The sequence below is a fragment of the Lynx canadensis genome, chromosome A2 (genome assembly GCF_007474595.2).
Source record: "Lynx canadensis isolate LIC74 chromosome A2, mLynCan4.pri.v2, whole genome shotgun sequence".
Taxonomy (NCBI): Eukaryota; Metazoa; Chordata; class Mammalia; order Carnivora; family Felidae; genus Lynx; species Lynx canadensis.
The window spans coordinates 127,211,016-127,232,818 of record NC_044304.2 but is presented as its reverse complement, the minus strand read 5'-3'; the positions used below and the strand labels follow the sequence as shown (position 1 = coordinate 127,232,818).

Here is a 21,803-nt window from a genome sequence, read left to right as displayed (position 1 = left end):
GGGGGGTTCTTCTTTCTTTATAGTTTCAATTTTATTTCTAATATCATGTGTATGATATATATTTGTTTATAACATCACATTTATCATATTTTTCTATCTATTTTTTTAAATTAAGGCATAGTTTGGGGAATATGTACAAAAATGCACTTCTGATTTACAGTTTTGGGTGGAATGAGGACAGAACTTAGCTTCTCCTATTTTATTCATGAAATCTTAGTACAGGAAATGGTATACTATCCATTTATGTTAGTGGCTTCATATTCAGCACAAAATTAAGCTTTCTGCCTGGTGTCATTTGTCAAGTAAGCTTTTTAAAGCAGTAATTTTCCTTTATCCCTTTTAAAGGCAGCTTGTTCTTAAAAACCAGAGTGTGCCATATTACCCAACAAATTGTCACCAAGGAGAAGGAACAACATGAAAGCTGGGAATTATAATGCTGACCAAGTGCAAAGCAAATAGTTTTTTTGACCACCAATCTTATCTCAAATGCAGAGACTCAAATGTCAACTTTGGTAATAATTCAGAAGGTTAACTGACACTCTGCCCTGAATCTGAAATACTCAAAATTATACATGTGTTGAAAATGCAGACTATACAAAGGTGCCAATGTACCATAAATATACATGTATCATATACAAAATGATGGAATACCAGTCTAAGTATTTACGAAATTTCACCCTAAACAAAATATTTGTTCCAGCAATAATGAATAATTTTATTTATTTATTTATTTATTTATTTATTTATTTATTTATTTATTTTTCAACGTTTTTATTTATGTTTGGGACAGAGAGAGACAGAGCATGAACGGGGGAGGGGCAGAGAGAGAGGGAGACACAGAATCGGAAACAGGCTCCAGGCTCTGAGCCATCAGCCCAGAGCCTGACGCGGGGCTCCAACTCACGGACCGCGAGATCGTGACCTGGCTGAAGTCGGACGCTTAACCGACTGCGCCACCCAGGCGCCCCAATAATGAATAATTTTAAATATTTGATTCCATATATAGCTGCTAAATGCTTAAGATTTAATGCTACCTTAGAGAAATTATAGGGAGGCCATATCTCATTGAAATATTGGCTGGAAAATTCTGGTTGCTAAATCTCTATCTAGAGTCATACAAACAAGCATTCAAATCATTTTGGGTTTTCAAAAGAACCTGCAATTACCTCTCTTCACACTAGGTGGTGTAGTCAAGACCAACAAAGCTATCAAATGGATGAATACCTTTGGTTTAGCAAGGTCAAAACTAAAGGAGAGTATCATTTTAAACTTGAAAACAGATATGTATCTTGTGTTAAAATCCCAGTGTGTTTGATAAAGAGAACAGATGAAGAACCAGTAAAAGAGGAACGGAAAGCCTGTTCAAATAGCTTTGGGGATAACAGGGCTTCTTAAAGATTAAGTCACCAACCACGAGGAGTACCAGTGAAAATCCACTTTCCTAGAATCCACACCGCCACACTTTACAATTACAGCATCAGAACAGCAGGGATGAAGTAGGAGCCTGAGTCTGTTCTCCTAAGATACACTCGAGTTGGTCTTTATGCAAAACTCTGAGAAATAGATTTAGATTGCTCTAAATCTGTCCAGGGGTAAGAAACCCCAGTTGACAAGTGTTTGATGTTCAGAAACTTTTTTTTCAGCTTCCTATAGCTTGTATCTTGAAGATCAAGGGTTATAGGCTTCACTATAAAATCTCCAGAGGAATTTTTCCTATGTTACCATCACTGCAAGGAAAAAATCAGAGTGGCAGATTCAGCCCTATGTGTAATAGAATATTTGGAAAGCAGTTTGAGCTTTGTAGAATGGGGAAAAGAAATGTATTTTATAGAATGCAATGAAAATGAATCTCTTCTGAGAGGAATGGGTGGTAGTTATATTAGATATTCAAAAGTCGAGCCACATTGATCTGCCTTTTGAAGTAATTACATTGATATCCTGAGTTTAAAGAAATGTATTGCTTTTTCCCTGCGGATGTTTTCAAAAATCTTTTTTTCTAAACCAAAGCAGTGTTTTGTTTTGTTTTTTTCTCTAGCTTGAATCACAAAAGAAAGCATTTTACTGAAGTGCAGCTAATTATTGTATAGGAATATATGTGTATGGGTGTTCATGTGTGTATGAACTCCGGAAATGAGTTCTCTGTTTTTTATTTTAAGTGAGATTTTGTTTGTTTGTTTGTTTTGGTTGAGTCAAAGCTTGCTCCCTTAAACTCATTTGTTTTAAGATATTTTTAAATGGACAATATACTAAGATGAATTTCCCACTAGTCTAACTTCAACTGAGTATACAGAATAAAATGTAACCATTTCTTTAAGACTGAGCACAATCCGTAGGGCGCCTGGCTGGCTTGGTTGGTATAGCATGCGACTCTTGATCTTGGAGTTGGATCCCCATGTTAGGCATAGAGTTTACTTTTAAAAAACTGAAAAAAGAAACATTTAGCACAATGCATGTTAAAATGTGTCCTGTACAGCATACTTAAGGAGCCATTTCTTCAGGGCTCGCTGAGGACTATTTCTCTACGGTATATGAAACCAGGCAACTGTGTTCCTTGAATCTTTGCACATACATTTTATGGTTCTCTTATTTTTTCCCCCTTACTTTTAATTGTTATTTCATGTTGCCATCAATACACCAAGGCAGTTGGGAGGACTCCTGTGTCTAATCTGCAGAGGTCTTGGAAGGCTGATAGCTAAATGTAGTTTGTCAGAAACGTGTACCGAGTGAGAAGAGTGGGGGCCTAGTGGGGGAAGGGGAGGCTGCATTAGTCAAGTGTCTACCCTGGCTATACTTTCGAATTTTCTCATTCTTGATTATTTTCCCAAAAGGTGAAGCTGCAGGTGGTTGAATGGTGGTTACCTGAACTATTATTTCGAACAAATCTTTCTAATCTGTTTTTACTTGGGATTATAATCATAACATTTGTAGGAAAGCTTTGTGGCCCCCTCAAGGTATATAAATCTTGTTTTATTTTTCATGTACTAATAGCATAGTGCATTTTCTCTCTTAACAAAAATGTCTCCATATGCTTCAGCCTTTTGATTTCTAAAAAGCCTGTCTGCATTGTTATATGTGCATATATGTGTATGTGCACATGTACAAATATAAATGCAGATACGTGAGTGTGTATTTACTATGGGGCAGAGTGAAAAAGGAGCTCATTCTTCCACCCTGGGAAACAACTTCATATGAACCTGCTTTCTTCTGAGCCATTTTTATTGCTTGCTTGATTATCTTTATCAAGGTCACTAAATGGTAGAAATGCTGACAAGAAGGAATGAGGGTGCTTTACAAAGGAACAGTAAGCCAGGACTGCGATCGCTCATGTGCTCCCTTTGGGGCAGGGTGGGGGAGTTGGTGAACAAAAGCAACAGTTTCCAAGAACAAACAATGGCATTCTCTGTGACCTGGAGCACAGCGAGCAACCCTGTGTCCTCACACGTCAACTCCCTCCCTGAGACCCAGGCTACCTTTTCCTCCAGCCACATCTACAAGGCCAGCATCTCAGACACTTTGGACATCTTGTTTTTCTTTTTGGTTTTAGAAAACATTCCTTATAATGGGGGGGGGGGGAGGAGGGAAAGCACTTTATATATTTTTTTAACTAAAGAACAGGTCTAACAAATTTACAAATCTCTAAATACATGAGGGCCTGAATGTCTTTGTTGAGCCTTTGATCTGGAATTGCTATATCTTCCCCTGACCCCTCAGTGAGGGTAAAGACAGGTCTTGCTTTGCTCAACATGGTCTCCCTTGCGGGGCCCAGTGCCTGGCATAGAGAAGGCCCGAAACAAACATTGTGAATCAACTGATTGACTGTAGTTGCAAACAGAAACTCGACGGTGGGTGGAGATTAAGTTTAGCCCATATAAGCATCAGTCAAGATCAAAACATAAATGCGTTTATGTTTGTGTCTCTTACAGATTTATTTCCTCTTGTTTCTCCTCTGAGAGCTTTGAAAACATTTTAAATTTTATGAGGAACAAATGACATGTCCCACTATGCCATCTCAAATCTTCTTTTCTGAATTCAGGTTTCGTCTTAATTGCGGAAAAAGTGACACAGCTGCACTATAGAAAAAGTAAGCACAGAAAAGCATATTTTTAAAAATACCCATAATCTCATTGCCCAGAAACAATAGCCACTAAAATGTTGTTTCCTTCATAGTTTTCTGTATTTATGTCTTTCATTTATATCTATGTTCACATAATTGAGGTGTGTTGTAAATATAATTTCATATTCTGCTTCTTTCATGTTATTTCATAAGTGTATGCCAGTCATTAAAACTTCCTCAAAAAGCATAATTTTCATAGTCATGTTGTGCTCCACCATAGAATGATGCCGTGTAATCAAGTTAAATTCATTTCTCCATTATCGACCATTTAGATCATTCGGAACATTTTATCTTTATGACCATCTGAAGATAGTGTTTGTGCATATCATGTGCACATAATGTTTGTGCACAACAGATTACTTTCTTAGAATGGTTTCCTAAAAATAGACTTGACTATTTTTAACGCTTTTGATTAAGTATTGCCATATTGCCTTCTGCTTTTATTGCAATTTATAGATTAAACTTCTACCAGCAGTGAATGAGACTGTAACAGTAGCTGATAGCAGCTACCATTTGTTTTTGATGTCTTATGTACCAGACACAGTGCGAAATGCTCTATGTGTGTCATATCATTAACTGTAACCATACCAATATGAAGTAGGTATCCTCTCATACCTATTTACAGATGAGAGACTGACAAAGAAGTTGCATAACTTTTCCAATGTCGTACAACTGGATTTGGGATCCAGACGATTCACCTCCAGAACCCTGGCCTTCACCATACTGAGGGAACAACATTGAAAGGTAACACTATATACCTAGTATTTTGATTCTTTGCTAATTTCATGAAGGAAAAGACCGTATCTTGTTTCTAAATTTCATTATTTTCATATTAGCAATTTTAGGTGCTTTCTTATTATAATTATTAGCCAGTTCTATTTCTTCTAGTGTAAATTGTCTCTTTCTATCATTTGCTACTTAGTGACTCTTCTCTTTTTACAATATAAACTTGTTAAATATTAAAAATATTCTGTTTTTCCTGTGCCTATTGGTGGCTAAAATTGCTCCTGTTTGGCATATAATTGTATTAGGATATTTGACCTTGTGACAGTTCATTTTTAAGCAATCAAATATATTATTTTTTTTTGTGATTCATTCCATCACTAATTTTATGTTCGAAAGTAGTTCCATATCCAGATATCTGATATTAACTTACATTTTCTTTAAAAACTCTATCCTTTTCTTGTGTTGATCAACCAATCTTTCTAGGTTGCTTACCTAGAAAGTCTTGCTAATTGCCTCAGGTTTCGTCTATTTGTCTGAGACCACACTGTTAGAATCCAAGTGGAAACAGATCTTTTCTAACATTTCTGTTACTCTGAAAACACAGTTCACAAAAATTTCAAGACAGCAACTTTGTCTGCTCCATCTCCCCAAAAGAGGAAAACCAAGAAAGCATAGATACACATTGCTAATGATCATTTGATACAGAGGATTGAGTTTTGGTCCTGGGCATCAGTGCCCTTTTCTGGCACTGAATTCGCTTGGGTTGGTTCTCAGTATAAGAAGCCAAAAGACTGGAGTTACTTATGAGGTGTCAGTTTTTGAAATATAAACCCTAAAAGGACATATTTCCAATCCAAGAGGTCTGCCTTTTGTGCTAGATCACTGTAGAGCAGTCTTTGTTTACAAAGCATCACATTATCTGGCAACAAAACCTCATAACAATCAAGGCTCCTTTCATTTTCCCAACACTGTTTGCTGATAATTCTTCAGAAAAATTTTGAGATTTTTTTTTCATGCTACTAATTTATGCCAACATAAATGGGAGTCTAATATTCTGTTTAAAAAGAAGTGTAAACATATTTTGGGGATGCTTCTCCATTCACTCTAAAATCTAAAGTCTGAAATTATTTACATGCAATTTTCAGTGATTTATTAACTAATTATCAACTGAGGTAGGGCTGATGTTGAAAGGGTAGATTTGCTATTGGTTCCTAAACTACTTTAACTCCCAGGAACAGAAAACCTACAATTATAAACAAGACATAGGCAACCATGGTAACAGATCTACTTTTCACAACAAATACACATTTTTTCAAAAACAATTAATGTTCCTTAATGTTTGACTGATTGTTACAAGCACTTCCAATGGTATCTGTTACCTTCTTTTTTTTTTAATATTTATTTATTTTGAGAGAGACAGAGAGAGAGAGAGAATATGAGCAGGGGTGGGGTGGAGAGAAAGGGAGACATAGAATCTGAAGCAGGCCCCAGGCTCTGAGCTGTCAGCACAGAGCTTGATGCAGGACTTGAACCCCGAACCACAAGTTCATGACCTGAGCCGAAGTCGGATGCTTAACCAACTGAGCCACTCAGCCAACCTGGTATCTGTTACTTTAGAAATAAATGTCCAGGTAAATATGGGTCTAGATGCATTAACTTTAAGTTGGTTATATAGACCTCGGTTATATTAACTTTAGACTTGAAAATCTTGTGACTATGTTTTGATCCAATTTTAGGCTATGTTATTATGCACATACCTTTTCAACAAACAGTTAATCTGGAAGTTATGCAATGATTTATAATGCATGATGGGATATTAAGCTATTACTATTTGAAAATAATAACTTCAGTGGAAATCCTAATGGCTCTCCAAATATGAGGAACAGTAAATCTCCTCCAGCTACTTTTCATACCATAAGACTGAAAGATATTTCACAAATTATCTGGACTGACTTTGAAGTAACTGAATGAAATAAAAATTATTACCCAGAATACCCTAATTAAAAGTGATTGTTCATACCAACAGCTAAATTTATTGTGCACCTACTATATGCCCGAGATTTTCCAATCAATTGGCACTGATTTCTCAGGTACTATGTCATTCTCATTTTATGCTCAAGAATACTGAGGCTTAGAGCAGTCAAATAACTTGTTCAAAGTCAACTTTTATCAGAAAGTCTGTTTAAGACAGACTTAAGCCTGTCCTGTCTGAGTTCAGGAGCTGAGCTCTTACCTCCTATGTAATAAATAAATATCAACCACATTCTGCCAACCCATCCTAGGTACACGATTATTAAAAAGGCTGGCTCTTCCATTATTCCTGAACTTCATTCAGCCAACATAGTAGTCAAGATATCTGAGGAATTGGACCCCATAAAAAGATGCCAGGAGTGACCCAATTAGCCAAGAACACCTATTTTTAAAGGTAACTAAGAGTGTTTGGAGGCCCTTATTTTTGAAAGCCTCTCTTTCTGAATAGTGTACCACTTTTTGCATAGAATCTCTTCTGTGTGAGAGTAGAGGTCAAAATAGCCTGCAATGGCTTTTAATGGGCACCTTATTTTTTGGGACACATGGAGTGTCCCCATGTGACTAATTTGTAGCCATTTTTTTTTTTTTGTTTAAGATTTTATTTTTTAAGTGATCTCTACACTGAATATGGGGCTCAAACTCACAACCCGAGATCAAGAGTCGCACACTCCACCAATTAAGCCATCCAGGCACGCCTATAGCCATTCTTTAAGTAAAGAAATAAATTTGGACCAAAACTCTAAATACTAAGTGTACATTTAAGGCTTTTTGATGCTTATTCTCCTTTGCCATGAAAATATTGCCAATTTCCTAATTGTATTAATGTACTATATTATAAAAAATGGTATCACTGGGGGAGAGCTGAATAATGGTAACATCAGGCCACTCTGTACTATTTTTTTGTAACTGCTCATGTGCCTATACTTCAAAAAAAAGAGTTTTAAACTATTGCCAAATTTCCATCTTGCCAGGGAAATGAACTTCTGGGCTTTGCAGCTGATAACTTTCATCCAGCTAAGGTCCCTCTTGGGGTATTGGCCATCACTTTGAAGAGGCACTGATGTATGAAATGGGCACAAATTATTATCATAGAAGGACCAACAGAGCATATCCATAAACCTGCATAGAGGGTCTACCTCATGTCCTCCTCCTGGTATGTAGTCGAGGGCCAGGGTGTCTCTGAAAAGCTTCATTAGAAATGAAAGTCAACCTGTTGAGGAAGACTCCCAACTGCCTCTAGTGGCACTTATCCCCTGCAAAAAGACAAACTCACCAGGTGACAGGGTGAGTCCCAGACAGAGGTCTGCAATGAGCGGGGAGGACTTAGCCATGCTCCTTAGCTGGCTGCTGCCTTTGGATGTTTACTTATATACATCAGTGCCAGATCCTGACAAGGACAGATTACCCGAGTGCTGGCTTCTGGGAAGGGAACGTGCAGTGGAGAGAAGAGCAGAGCAGCCTCGTTCGGGCGAGCAAGGCCAGTCCCAAGCGGAGCTCCAAGAGCCTACAGGGCCCCTGTCATCAGGGGGACTGCTCACATGCTCACCCAGGAAATCTACTCTTTGTGAACCGCCTTGAGCTACTAGGAACATTCCCAAAATAAGACATTGATTTGAAGGACTGACGGAGGGTGAAAGAAAAAAATTGAAGATATGTTCGGAAGGCAACTAACTGCCTGAAACGCAATCTCTGCTTTTTGTTTGTTTCTTTGCGTAGAGAGAGAGGAAGGGAAAATAGAACCCTGATAGCTTCACCTAGTTAATGAGGCTGATCCTGGAAGTTCGTGGAACCCACTTTGGCCCATCCTAGCCAGAAATGCCCCAGTTGGTATTCAGAGGAACCTGTTCAAGGTGGTATTAGGAACAAGGTTGCAACTTTGAAAAGATAGAGCCCTGCACACAACATGAATTCGGAGGTGGAAGAAGATCTGCTAAGGGAATTTGGGAAGACAAATGACAGGGCAGGGAATACAAGGAATTCTCGCATGAGCCATTTCATAGACAACCCCAAAACTGCCCATCCGTCTTCTGCCGTCAGCCTACCAAAAGCCTTGTTGGCGTCTCTGAAAATAGATGGCTAAATAAGCCTAAGCTTTTTTGGTTCATAGAATTGGTGAATCAAAGGGGCAGAAGATTTATCTCATGCCTCTAAAGATCATTTATAACTTGGCTAAGTGGCCCAGGATAAAACCACAATAAAGGTGATTCATGCAGGAAATCCATTCTGTTGAGGCAGAAATGAAAATCCACATTAAATCACCGTCCATTCTGTGCACGGGAGAATTGGAGTGAGCCAAGCTCAGTGGATTCCCAGGCACACTAAAGGCTGAAAACCCATTGTTCTTGGAAAATGGGGGAAATGAGACTCCTTTAAAGTGGGAATGCAGCCTCTGGCTCTGAGAGCAGGGAGGTACTCCTGACCAGGGTGAGCTGCCCAGTGGCCCTGCCATGCGGGTGTCTGGGACTATATTCCCGGATGGCAGCCAGCCTGGGGATCTATTCAGTTACTGCAAGATCCTTGCCAGGAGGCTTTTATCAGCTGCACTATTTATCAAGACAATTGGACCCAGTACAAAAACCCACCTTTGCAAATTGCCATGAAAGGGCTGTCTATGTGGCTGAATCAGGGATGTCTGCTGCCTCTTGGCTTTTGAACTCAACTGTACAGTTATTGCATTTTCTCCTGGCTGGGATCACCTGAAAATATTGTTGTCCCCTATCCTTCACCTTTCCTTTTGGTCCAGAAGTCTAACGTATTGAGGGATAATCTAAGCGCAAAAGCAAGCTCACGGAGCAATCACACATGGGCCCATTATTTTGCACATGATTTATTTTTTGCATGACATTAAAGTCTTCTCAGTCTCTTTCCCTAACCTTCAGCTAGAACCACACTTCTTCCCTTTTTCCTGCTAATGATCTGTCAGATCTCACTGTTGAGCATTGGTTATGACCAAGTGAGATGATTTCCAAGCCCGCACCCTCGCTTTTCAGTGAGAAGTGGATTGATGCTTCATCGGAAGGCCTCAATTTTATTGTAAATTAACAAAAAAAATGTAGAATATTTTTAGTACACTTAGTTTGGGATTTTCCTTCCTCATTGGTTCTTTATTAGCCTTTATTCATACAGTAAGGTTGTATGCAACTTAAAATACAGTTATTCAGTCATAATGAACAATACCTAATGCAACTCGGTTGGTAGCAATGGAGTCTGAAATGGAGATAATCCACGAGTACATACACATCAGTGTGGTACTCGCCACAAATCACTGGTGCTCCTCTGTTGTCGTGACTGAAAGCTGACAGTGGCCATTGTGACACATTCTAAAGGGTGGTCTAAGCAATTCATCCGGAGTTGTGATAAAGGTAGGAATTCCATCCATGATAGATTTAGCAAAAGCAAAACCTCATTAAAGTAAATCCCCTTCTCTGAAAATAAGTTAAATCTATTAACTGATTTATGCTCTTGTCAAAAGTGCCCATGTCCTTATAGGTGATGGTAAGCTATCTTGTCTATTGACAAACACTTGAAAACTGGATTTATATGAGAATCATTGGCTTTCTTAAAATAATTCATGTCTCTTCTTATGCACTGCATAAGGGACGCACCCTGCAAACATCAGCAATAAAGAAGGCTTATTTTATGGTAAAAGCAATCTGGTAGATTGTAGGTAGAACATTACATTTGTCTGGTCATATAAATCTTATGGGCACAAACTAAAACATACTGAATGTGTCAATTAACCAGAGTTCCTATTGGATTTTTTAAAAATAAAAACTGTTTCTCATGGCACTACAGTCAGTACTTTGATTCATTCCCCTTTCAAAGACTAAGGGAAGGGATAGGCCCCTGGTAACAGGCTGTTGCCCATCAAACTAGATGGAGACAATTAATTTAATGAAGAGTTTCTATTTAGGAAGAAGCAGTAGGAGGAAAGGGCAACGGTGGGAGCTTCCACCAGGTTGGCTGGTGTTTTACAGGCAGGAGAAGCAGCTGGAAATTTGGATGATGGTTTTGAAAGCCTGATGATAAGGAAAAGGTCACTAAAATTGAAATGGTGGGTGGGAAAGTGGAGCAGACCAGGCTAATGTGGCAAAACTGAATCATCTCGTGTGTGTTAAAGCTTTTAAGGAACTCTTTTCTTTTTGCTTCAAACAGTTTGCTCTTCTCCCTAGTGACTACTGTCCTATGAATGGCATAGATTATTTGCCTCTTTTCTTCCACCTAAATCAATTCTAAAAGCAATTTTTTAAAGTTCAGTTTATATGATAAGGAATGTTCCCATCAGACCTGAGTCATATTGCGAATGTGTGTCTTTTGCTTTAGTGTGTAGTTTTTTTAAGCCAATGTTGTTCCCAAACTACCTTAGAAACAATGTGTGTATTTACAAAACTAACAAACATCGTAGCTTGGAAAATTCCTTTGGCACAGACAGGAGTGTTTAGCCACAAATGCTTCTGACTTAAAACCTGAACCAAATAAAACTTGACAGCAAGGCAAAATATTTTATAGGCAAAGTGACATTTTATAATAATGGAATAATAAATGCAGAAGGGAAAATGAACCAAAGCTGAAATATCATCTGAGATCCACTGGATACTAAAGGGAGGTGAATCTCATTTAGACTTTTCCTGTTTTTATTACACTAATAATTATGTCTATGACTGAAGCACTCTTAAACTTGGAGAACTCCCGTATTTCTAATTACGTGGTCGCATATCTCCAATCGCATGTCTCTGTGAGATCTGGATGATGCAGTGGGAAGCCTTGGTCGCGTGGTAAAATGGATGGATATGGAAAGAAAAGTGATGGAAAAATCACAGAACCACTTGATCAAGCACTTCACTTTGCAACCAAATCAAGCAATGTTTAAATCAACCTGATGAACATAATACAACCCAAAACCCATCTACAACTGGACATTAAATCACATTACAAATGGAATTAATAAAGACCAAGTAAGCTTACTTGCCAATCTCCCGTCTTCTACCCTACTACAAAAGTCAGCAACCACTGTTGATTTGCGCATTTAGGAAAATCAGCAAGGGTCTATCAACCACCTTTCTAGTCCATAGGACAATTGTAAAGAGGATACAAAACATTGATGTGTTAGTCTGGAAAAATAGAAATAGTCAAGGCTGGTTTTAACACAACTGGGTTAGACTAGGATTAAAAGAGAGCCAGGATTGCAAAGCAAGTTGGTGTGTGGATCTTCCCACAGTGCCAGGAGACATGCATCTGCCTTTCTTTCCTTTTTTAAAAATTAAGTTTAGGGGCGCCTGGGTGGCTCAGTCGGTTAAGCGGCCGACTTCGGCTCAGGTCATGATCTCGCAGTCCATGAGTTCGAGCCCCACGTCGGGCTCTGTGCTGACAGCTCAGAGCCTGTTTCGGATTCTGTGTCTCCCTCTCTCTGACCCTCCCCCGTTCATGCTCTGTCTCTCTCTGTCTCAAAAATAAATAAACATTAAAAAAAAATTAAAAAAAAAAATTAAGTTTATTTATTTATTTTGAGAGGTGGGGCAGAGAGAGAGGGGGGAGAGCGAATCCGAAGCAGGCCCTGCACTGTCATCGCAGAGGCCAACACAGGGCTCGATCTCATGAACCATGAGATCATGACCTTAGCCAAAAGCAAGAGTCAGATGCTTAACTGACTGAGCCACCCAGGTGTCCCACATCTGCCTTTGTGTAAGCGTTGGTGAAATGCACTTTGGGTTCACTCCAAATGGATGGACTCCAGGCTGGGAAAAGCCCACAGTCCTCATGTTCATCACTCAGAAATAGATATTTCCCCAAAAGAATGACCATGGCATAATACTGAAGAAACAAAACAAGGCAAACAAGAAACTTACAGTCATCAAATCACTAGATTAAACAATGACTTTAGCTAATGTATTATGCATTTGACAGACATTTATCACTTGGCCTACTTTTCCATGGTAATATATGGAGTGCTGGAGGACAATTGGAAATGATCTAAGCAACTTATCTCTGGATGTTTGGTTTCATTAGGTCTGGAGTGGGGTCTAGAAATAGATCCTATTTGTTTGTTTGCTTGCTTGCTTGTTTTAAACTCCTGAGAAGATTCTAAGGATCCACAAGTTGGGAACCCACTGATCTGACAGAGGTTTTCAGTCTCTGTGTTGCCTGGTAAGTCAGAGAGAGCAGTAGGAAGGAACCAGAGCTGAAGCAGAGAGAATTGATCATAGCTCCAGTCTCTGAGCCTGCAGGACAGCAGCTATAAAGTGCGTTGCTGGGGAAGAAATTCAGAACTTTTTATCCAAACATTACGTTACTATTTAGAAGCTGTGTGACCAGGACCAAGTAATTAAACTCCTTGAAGGGGTACTTATCACACCCCCTTTCAGAGTTGTTAAACATTCTTTTTTTTTTTTTTTTTTTTTTTCAACGTTTATTTATTTTTGGGACAGAGAGAGACAGAGCATGAACGGGGGAGGGGCAGAGAGAGAGGGAGACACAGAATCCGAAACAGGCTCCAGGCTCTGAGCCATCAGCCCAGAGCCCGACGCGGGGCTCGAACTCACGGACCGCGAGATCATGACCTGGCTGAAGTCTGACGCTTAACCGACTGCGCCACCCAGGCGCCCCGAGTTGTTAAACATTCTAAGTGAGATTGTAACAAGGCCTGCTCTGGTGCCTGGTCCATCATCAGGCTTAGTTTCTGTCCTTCTCCCTCACATAAGGTATAGCCCTTCTTCCCCTCCTCCTTTAATGTTAAAAATTGTTTTCATTCTCCACAACCCAATCCCAACCTACATACTCCATGAAAGCTTTATGACACCTCCACCACTCCCACCACCAAGGCTCACTGACCTCCCTCCTCATTGTACTTCTGTGGCCCTTATATTCAGGATCACATAATCTAATACTTAATTGTCCTCCAGTCTCTTCATGAGTATTATTTTAATTTTCCTGGCCTGGCTCTCCTTGAGCACTCAGACAATGTTTTCTTCATAGAGGGGCAAAAGAATTCCTTGTTGGTTGATCGAAAGTACCTGTTGGGCTGCTTCCATAAGAGACATCTAATGAGGAATGGGAAACCCTCAATTTTCTGTCGACATAATGCAGTGGAGACCAGCCAACATTGCCACGGCTTCTGTAGGCATTAGTATTCTGAAATAATCATCAGAATGCCAGTCTCCTTCCACCCCCACTCACTTATTTTGTTGGAAAAATGCAAAACCTGCATTTTCCATGAACCACATCTAACTCTATGCACAGAGTGAATGCAGTGTCTGTGTTTAGCATCCCAAATGTGATAATTATGCATTATACTTACTCCATGGCTAAATCTTACATTTCTATACTAAAACACAAAGGAATGACTAAATACTCTAGTGTGTTATCTTGCCCTTCCTTACCATTGTGGGTTTTCTTCTTATCATCCAGATTGGCCCCATGCTGAAATGCGCCTGCAAAAATAAGTAAGAAACTTCAGATGTATACAAGACTTAAAAGGTGAGTGACGAGAAGAGGTGAATTATAGGGACATCTGTGCCAGCAAACACATGAGCATATTGGAAAGAGGTAGCATTGTGTGTGTGTGTGTGTGTGTGTGTGTGTGTGTGTGTGTGTGTGTATACGCCTGTGGAGAAAGCAGATTTTTTTTTTAATGAGGAACAAAAGCTGGGTTATGTAAGCAGCACTGTTCAAAACAGCTTGTATAGCAAGAATGGAAACAAGGTATGAATATTCATAAGTAAAATGGAAGAAGTGTTCATTTGCAAGGAAGTGGAGATGAAATTCTGAATATTGTTTGACCACAATTTTACCCAGAAAGCTTTGGATGTGTAGATCACACAATATGTCATACAAACATAAAACCAACTAACCCCATTGCCTCAATATTCCCCTTCTTCAATACACTAATAACCAGTTTATTAATATTTCTACATGTTATTCAGTCAGGTTGTCTTGATTTTGATTCTTCCACCTCTGGATACCTAAAAGTGAAAGAAGAAAGAGATAATAAAAATAATTATATACAAAGATTAACTCCAAATGAATCAAAGGCTTAAATGTAAGAGCCAAATCTATAAAATTCATACAAGAAAACATAGGGATGAATCTTCGTTACCTTGGACTGGGAAATGGATTCTTACATATGACATCAAAAACATAAACAAGATAAGGAAAAAATTGATAAGTTGGACGTTACCCAAATGAGAAACTTATGTACTTCCAAAAGATACTATCAAAAAGGTTAAAGACAACCTACAGAATGGGAGATAATATTTGAAAATCATATATCTAATAAGAGTCATGCATCTAGAGTATAGAAAGTACCCGTGGGGATTCTGTATGGCTCAGTTGGTTAAGCATCCAACTCTTCATTTCAGCTCAAGTCATGATCTCGTGGTCTTGGAATCAAGCCCTGCATCGGGCTCCATGCTGACAGAGCCAAGCCTGCTTGGGATTCTCTCTCTCCCTCTCTCTCTGCCCCTCCACTGCTTTCATGCTCTCTCTTTCTTTCTCTCAAAAAATAAAGTATATAAAGGACCCCTATGATGCAATAATAAAAAGTGAATAACCCAATTAAAAATGGGCAAAGTATCTGAGTAGACATTTCTCCAAAGGAGATATACAAATGGCCAATAAGGACATGAGAAGATGCTTAACATCATTGGTCATTATGGAAATGCAAACCAAAACCATGAGGTACAACATCACACTCACTAGAATGGTAATAATAAAAAAGTCAGGTAACAAGTGTTGGTGAGGAAATGGAGAAATTGCAATCCTCATACACTGCTGGTAGCAGTTCCTCAAATGGTTAAATATAGAATTAGCATTTGACTCAGCAATTTCACTCCTATGTATATACCCAAGAGAAATGAAAACATGTCTATGGAAAAACTTGTATACAATATTAATAACACCATTATCTATAATAGTCAAAAAAATGTAGAAACAATCCAAATATCCATCAGCTGATGAATAGATAACAAAATGTGGTTCTTCATACAATGGAGTATTATTCAGCCATAAGAAGGAATGAAGTACTGATTACATGCTATATCATCAATGAGCCTTGAAAACGTTGTGCTAAGAAGCCAGTCACAAGACCACAAATCATGTGTTTCCATGTATATGAAATGGCCAGAATAGGCAAACCTCTAGAGATGAAGAGTAGATTAGTGGCTACTTAGGGTGGTAGAGTGCATAAAAGGGTGATAGCTGAAAAGATAATGGGGCTTCCTTTTAAATTTTTATTTATTTTTGAGAGAGAGAGAAAGAGAGAGCAGAGGAGGGAAGAGAGAGGGAGAGAGAGAATCCAAAGAAGGCTCTGCACTGTTAGCACAGAGCCTGATGCAGGGCCTGAACTCACAAACAGTGAGATCATGACCTGACCTTAAACCAAGGGTTGGACACTTAACTGACTGAGCCATCCTGGCTCCCCACGGGCTTCCTTTAAAAGTGATGTAAAATGTTCTAAAGATGACTGTCGTAATGGTTGCACAACTGTGACCATACTAAAAACCATTGAATTGCATACTTCAAATAGGTGAATCATATGGCATGTGAATTATTATTTCAATGAAACTGTTGCAAAAGAAAAAAAGAAATGAAGAAAGAAAGAAGAAAAAGGAAAAAAGAAGTACTCACCATGATCTTGGGCTCTGTTAGAAGACCCAAACTTTTTATCAAATGAAACTCTATCAGTGAAATTATCAATAAATTGAATGATAGGAACAACATGAAAAGAAAATGATCAAATGAAACTCATTCCAACCTCTAATGCATTCCCTAAGTCTTATGTACTGTCATATAACATTTTAATGATGGGGTCTTAAGCAGTGATATTTTCCCCCCTCAAGTAGAACTTTGATCCCTCATACATTTGCCTTGAAAATTGGAAGACTCAAAGCAAAGTTGATGTCAAATGGCAGACTATATTATAGCATTTGTCATAGTATTCAATCTGTGGAGCTTAAGTTTGGTAGTATTTTTCTTTTCTATATGAAGCCAAGAACAAATTGAGTAACCTTCTAGAATTTGATTAGGAAATCAGTGGATCAAAGTTTTAACTTTATGAGGTACAGTAAGGGCAAAAATTAAATACACTTCAACCTGTTCACAGGATTTAGATAATCAGCCCAGAACTGATCTGTTGCCTCTGTTTTCAAACTGCATTCTATGGATCCTTCTGTGGAGGAAGGGATCCAAGGAGAGTGTGTTCCAGGTTTCTCCATCCAGAGAAGCTCCACTTCTATCTGTTCTAAATGTAGAATTTCTGCTTAACAAGATTCTATGGCTAAACAAGTGTTGAAACATGGGGATCTAGATCATTTTAATTAACAGAAGCATCCTGAACTTTCCCAGCCTCACAAAGTTTTTGTAAAAACATGAGCCCACCTTCACTCACAGAGGAAACGTCACCAGTTCACAGAAGACCTGCTTCTTGTAAAGGACTTCCCACCCCAAATATTTCTTGGAGTCTTCTGGGGGCATTTTGTACATGTTCAAGAACAGGTCACCATTTATTCACTCAACAAGCATCAGTTCTGTGTTTGGAACAATGTAGTTATCTTCCAGCAGTCAGGTAAGGACTTTCTGCCCTACCCTTACCCTGTCCTTTGTTCTTTTGGTCAGGCAAGACTACCACTTTTAACAATGAGGGAGATATCATCTTTCCAGTCCTTTTTCGACCAGCTATGATGAAGAGATACCATAACACCTGGAGGAAATTAGGATTCTCCCTAATCCTTTCAACACAAACATGTGACAACAAGATGTTCTGGCTGTTTAAAAAAAATCTAAGGGGAACCTGGCTGGCTCAGTTGGAAGAGCATGTGACTCTCAATCTTGGGGTTGTGAGTTCGAACCCCACGTTGGACATAGAGATTACTAAAAACTAACTAAATAAATAAACTTAAAAAAATACAGTATACAATTCAATGTGTTCTTTTTTAAAATCTATACTGCCTTGGCTCAGAGATAAAGCAAGATTTTTCATCACATAGCTTTAGACTGTGGAGTGTGAAAAATTAATGAAATTTCATTGTAGAATAAATGGGCTTTTGAAAATCTAACTCAAAATGAGCCATTGCTGGTTTCATGTGGCATCTAACTAGCAGTTTCTGATGTGGCCTTGTCTGGTTTCCCACTGAAACACCCATGGAAACTCAGAGAACAGCGAACCCTCAGACAGACAGCTCACCTATTACTAGAGTATGTATGGCACCTGCACTAACTTAATAGTGGAGTTAATATTTGAAGAGCCGAAACCTCCTTTGGGGGAGCCAACTTAATATTTTGTGATTGAAAAAGCTTCATCCCTCCCACTCTGCCTCAGAACCTGAGTCTCCCTCGGTCATCACTTGGACAAGTGTTCTGCCTTTCTCCCATCAGGGAGGCCAAAACCAACCTTTTAAACCAACCTAGTTAGAAAATACTGGGTATTTTGATTTTTATCTCTGTATTTACATTTTTGGCAATTGCTTCTATATGCTTTTGGCCAGTACTATGGTGAAATTATCTTAAGTTTAAATTATGATAGAAGGAATTCAATTTTGTTCACTGATGCATGTCCATTACCTAGAACAGTGCTCTGCAAAGAGTAGACAATTAATATTCATTGTTTGCATATTCATAAGTAATTAGTTTTAAAAAGTCAATAGGACCACAATTAACTTCTAATCACACTTGTGCTTTAATTTTTGAAGAGAATTTAGGCACAGAATTCTTTAATAATGGTTAAATAATTTCATAAAGAATTTTATTATGAAATTCACCAAGAGCTGAGAGAAATAAAAACCAGGAGTTGGTTGAAACAAGGAATAGTCCATTTAAGAGCAAGAGTACTAAAATAGCCTTTGTTTATTAGTGACCTTCAAGGAATCAGCCCTATGTCCTCTCCCCGCCTACCAAAGCAAGTGTTAACAAGCCCACTCATTTGCCAGAGCAGAGCTGGGCTCCCAGTCAATGCCGCTGACAGTGGAAGGAAGAAGAAATAATTACTTCTTAAAGCCACACATTAATTTAAGCACTTGGGAAAATTCAGTTTGTGAAAAATAAAGAATGAAATGGGAACAGAAGAAAAACCGTGTTTCATGTCAGAACGGAAAGGTTAGAGACAGAAACAGCGAACAGAATGGAGTGTGTGGAAATACAGTGAGCTGGAACCAGTGGGAAGACCAGCCTCTTGCTGCAGCATGGCTGGCATTCACCTCCCCACCTGTGAACGCGGACGTTACACTCTGCACACTGCTACCACCCGCTTTCCCTCTGTATAGACAAGGTGGGGGATGCTCACTAACCCCCTGGCAACCTACTTGTTTGAGGAAGGACGTTAAAATCATGACTACTGTTTGGGGGTTTGAGGGCACATGGAGTTAAAGGCAGCTCTAGGGCCATCTTTATCCTTCTCTTTTCAACCCTGCACCCAACTCCTGTGATTTCTATGTATAAATCACCTTCTTCCTTTACTTCCTCAGCTTTGAAAGATAAACATGAAATACTAGATTAAAATGTTTTTAATTCTGCCATTTAAAGGTGCTTTGGGGGGCGCCTGGGTGGCTCAGGCGGTTAAGCGTCCCGCTCCAGCTCAGGTCATGATCTTGCGGTCGGTGAGTTCCAGCCCCGCGTCGGGCTCTGTGCTGACCGCTCAGAGCCTGCAGCCTGTTTCAGATTCTGTGTCTTCCTCTCTCTCTGACCCTCCCCCATTCATGCCTGTCTCTCTCTGTCTCAAAAATAAATAAAAACGTTAACAAACAAAGGTGCTTTGGAATATAGGTTTTATTATTATTTAATACGGCAAGGCCGCCAGATCCGAAGTCAGCTGCCACTGAAAAATAGTTACACCTATAGATCCCAAGAGGCGGGGGTGTGTCATGTAGTGGAGGGCTACCTGGGGACGTGCCAGGGTCGGTCAGGAGGCAGAGGGAGAGGGGACAGTTGTGAGCCAGAGCTTTTACTGTGATTTCTGTAGGAAGGAATGGGCCTGGCATTGTAAGCAGGCTTAGGATTGGCTAGTTTGGACAAATTCAGTGGGCTCTGGGGTACAGGGTCTGTCCCTAGTTGTCTTGTACCTCGTCCTGGAGTACTTACGCAAGAGGATAGCGGCCCAAAGTGTGAAAGCCAGAGACAGGAGGTGGTGGGGGATAAGGGCTCTGGACTGTTGGTTTGCATTTGAAAGGCATGCTCAATGTCCAGTTGTTAACTGTCTCTAGGTATTGGCTAGCCCTGGGAGGGATAGTCCCTCCAGGGTCAGCCAGGCCCCAGATGTCAAAGCATCAGAATACAGAAAATAAAAGACATGTTTCATACAAAAGGCACTTGCATAGATTCAGTTTACCAGAGTAATAAACCCAGCATTTCAGCTGGTGACTTCCATTATGATGTGGAACTCCAGTATTGAAAGGTCGGGTTACCCATACATTCAAAACCATAAAAAGGGTTTCAAGTTGGATGTGAAGAAACTACTTCTATTGCAAGGAACCATCCTCATTCTTGCCCTGGTGATTTGCTCTATCTGAGTACTAAGAAAAATATTTCAGGAGGATGCTTTATGCTTTATTATTGACCATTAACTTGTCATACCATGAAGGAAAAGGATGGTTTAGGACTGCTGATAAGAGCAAGAAGATTTTCTCTTTATCACAAGGTGGAAATCCAACCTAGTGCATCAATAGCAGAAGATCTTATCACTCAATAGAAGTTCAGAGCCTTGCAGAAATGGACCTGCAGGAAATTACTTTCATGGAGGAGGAAAAAAAATGACATCAGGTTATTGGTCCCAAATGGCTCATCCTAACCTCCAAAAATAAAATACAGATGAAGATGTCAGGAGGTAGGAGACATTCAACCACATTTAAACTAAGACTTTCTACCAGCCTATTATTGGAGTTTGGAAGGAATTCTCTCTAGCACTGAAGCTGATGGAATTGGATAGAAAAATACGATCAGTGACTCATTCAATGAATGCCAGTTTGCCATAAGGTAGGAAGTGCTTGCCTTCATCTTGCACAGTTTATGTTCTGGTTACTAAAACCCAAAAAGGGGATGTATAGATTTTTCTTCCTCTGGGATGAATAGGCAAGCAAAACAAAAACAGAAACAAAGTATGCCCATGGAAAAAAAGGTATTACCAAGGGATAAAGAATGCCAAACATGATGTCAAGAACTCCAGAGGAAAAACAAGCTTCTGAAATGGCTTTATTTCAGAAACCAAAGGAAATTGTTAAAAACTGTCAACCTCAGCAGGATTAAAGGAGACATATCCTTCATGAGAGAGAAGCAGAAAAATAAAAAGAAATAGACGAGTCTGAGACGCAAAGGGAAATGAATAAGGAAGGTATTCAAGAAAACTAAAAATGTAACACCAGAACCAACACAATTACTGGGAAAGAACAAAACTGCTAATTCAGAAAATCAAATCAGTAATGGGGCAAGATTAAGAAACTCTTCCAGAAAACAGAGAAAGAGAACAAAGAAATAAAAAATGACAAGACAGAAGATGATAATAAGTGTCTAAGACAGAAAATAGAGAGTTAACAGAATAATTATATGGTGTACCTGAAGAGAAATTAGAAGGACAGAACAAGAGCAAGAATCAGACACAAATGTATAATACTTTCATAGACCAGAAAATACGGGGGTTTATCACATTTCTATAAACTTATATACATTTTGACAAAATATTTGCTTTACAAGAACTATAGGAAAATAAAAAATAAGCCTATAAATTGAAGAGTGGGTTATGTGCAAAAGATAAAAATCAGGTTGACCTTAGCCTTTTCCTCTGTGACACTAAATGCTGAAGACAAAGTATTGGCAGAATTTTGAGGTAGAAAATTGAAATGTAAGAGTTTTTTCGTATGCAGGATTGTCTTCTCGCAGTGTGAGGTCAACACAAAAATATTTCCCCAGTTGTAAGGGCTCTGAAAATATATTATTAGCTCCTTACCTTTTTATT

General features: G+C 39.1%; 1 long non-coding RNA gene across 1 annotated transcript in view; it reads left to right on the top strand.

Annotated features, from left to right (window-relative positions):
* Positions 1-17,667, top strand: part of LOC115509079 — a 29,059-nt gene extending 11,392 nt beyond the window's left edge. The window contains exons 2-5 of the long non-coding RNA XR_004343305.1: positions 4,034-4,081; positions 4,740-4,858; positions 14,276-14,344; positions 17,480-17,667. This is a non-coding gene — a long non-coding RNA (uncharacterized LOC115509079). The remainder of the gene's footprint in view (positions 1-4,033; positions 4,082-4,739; positions 4,859-14,275; positions 14,345-17,479) is intronic.
* The last annotated feature ends 4,136 nt before the right edge of the window (positions 17,668-21,803 follow it).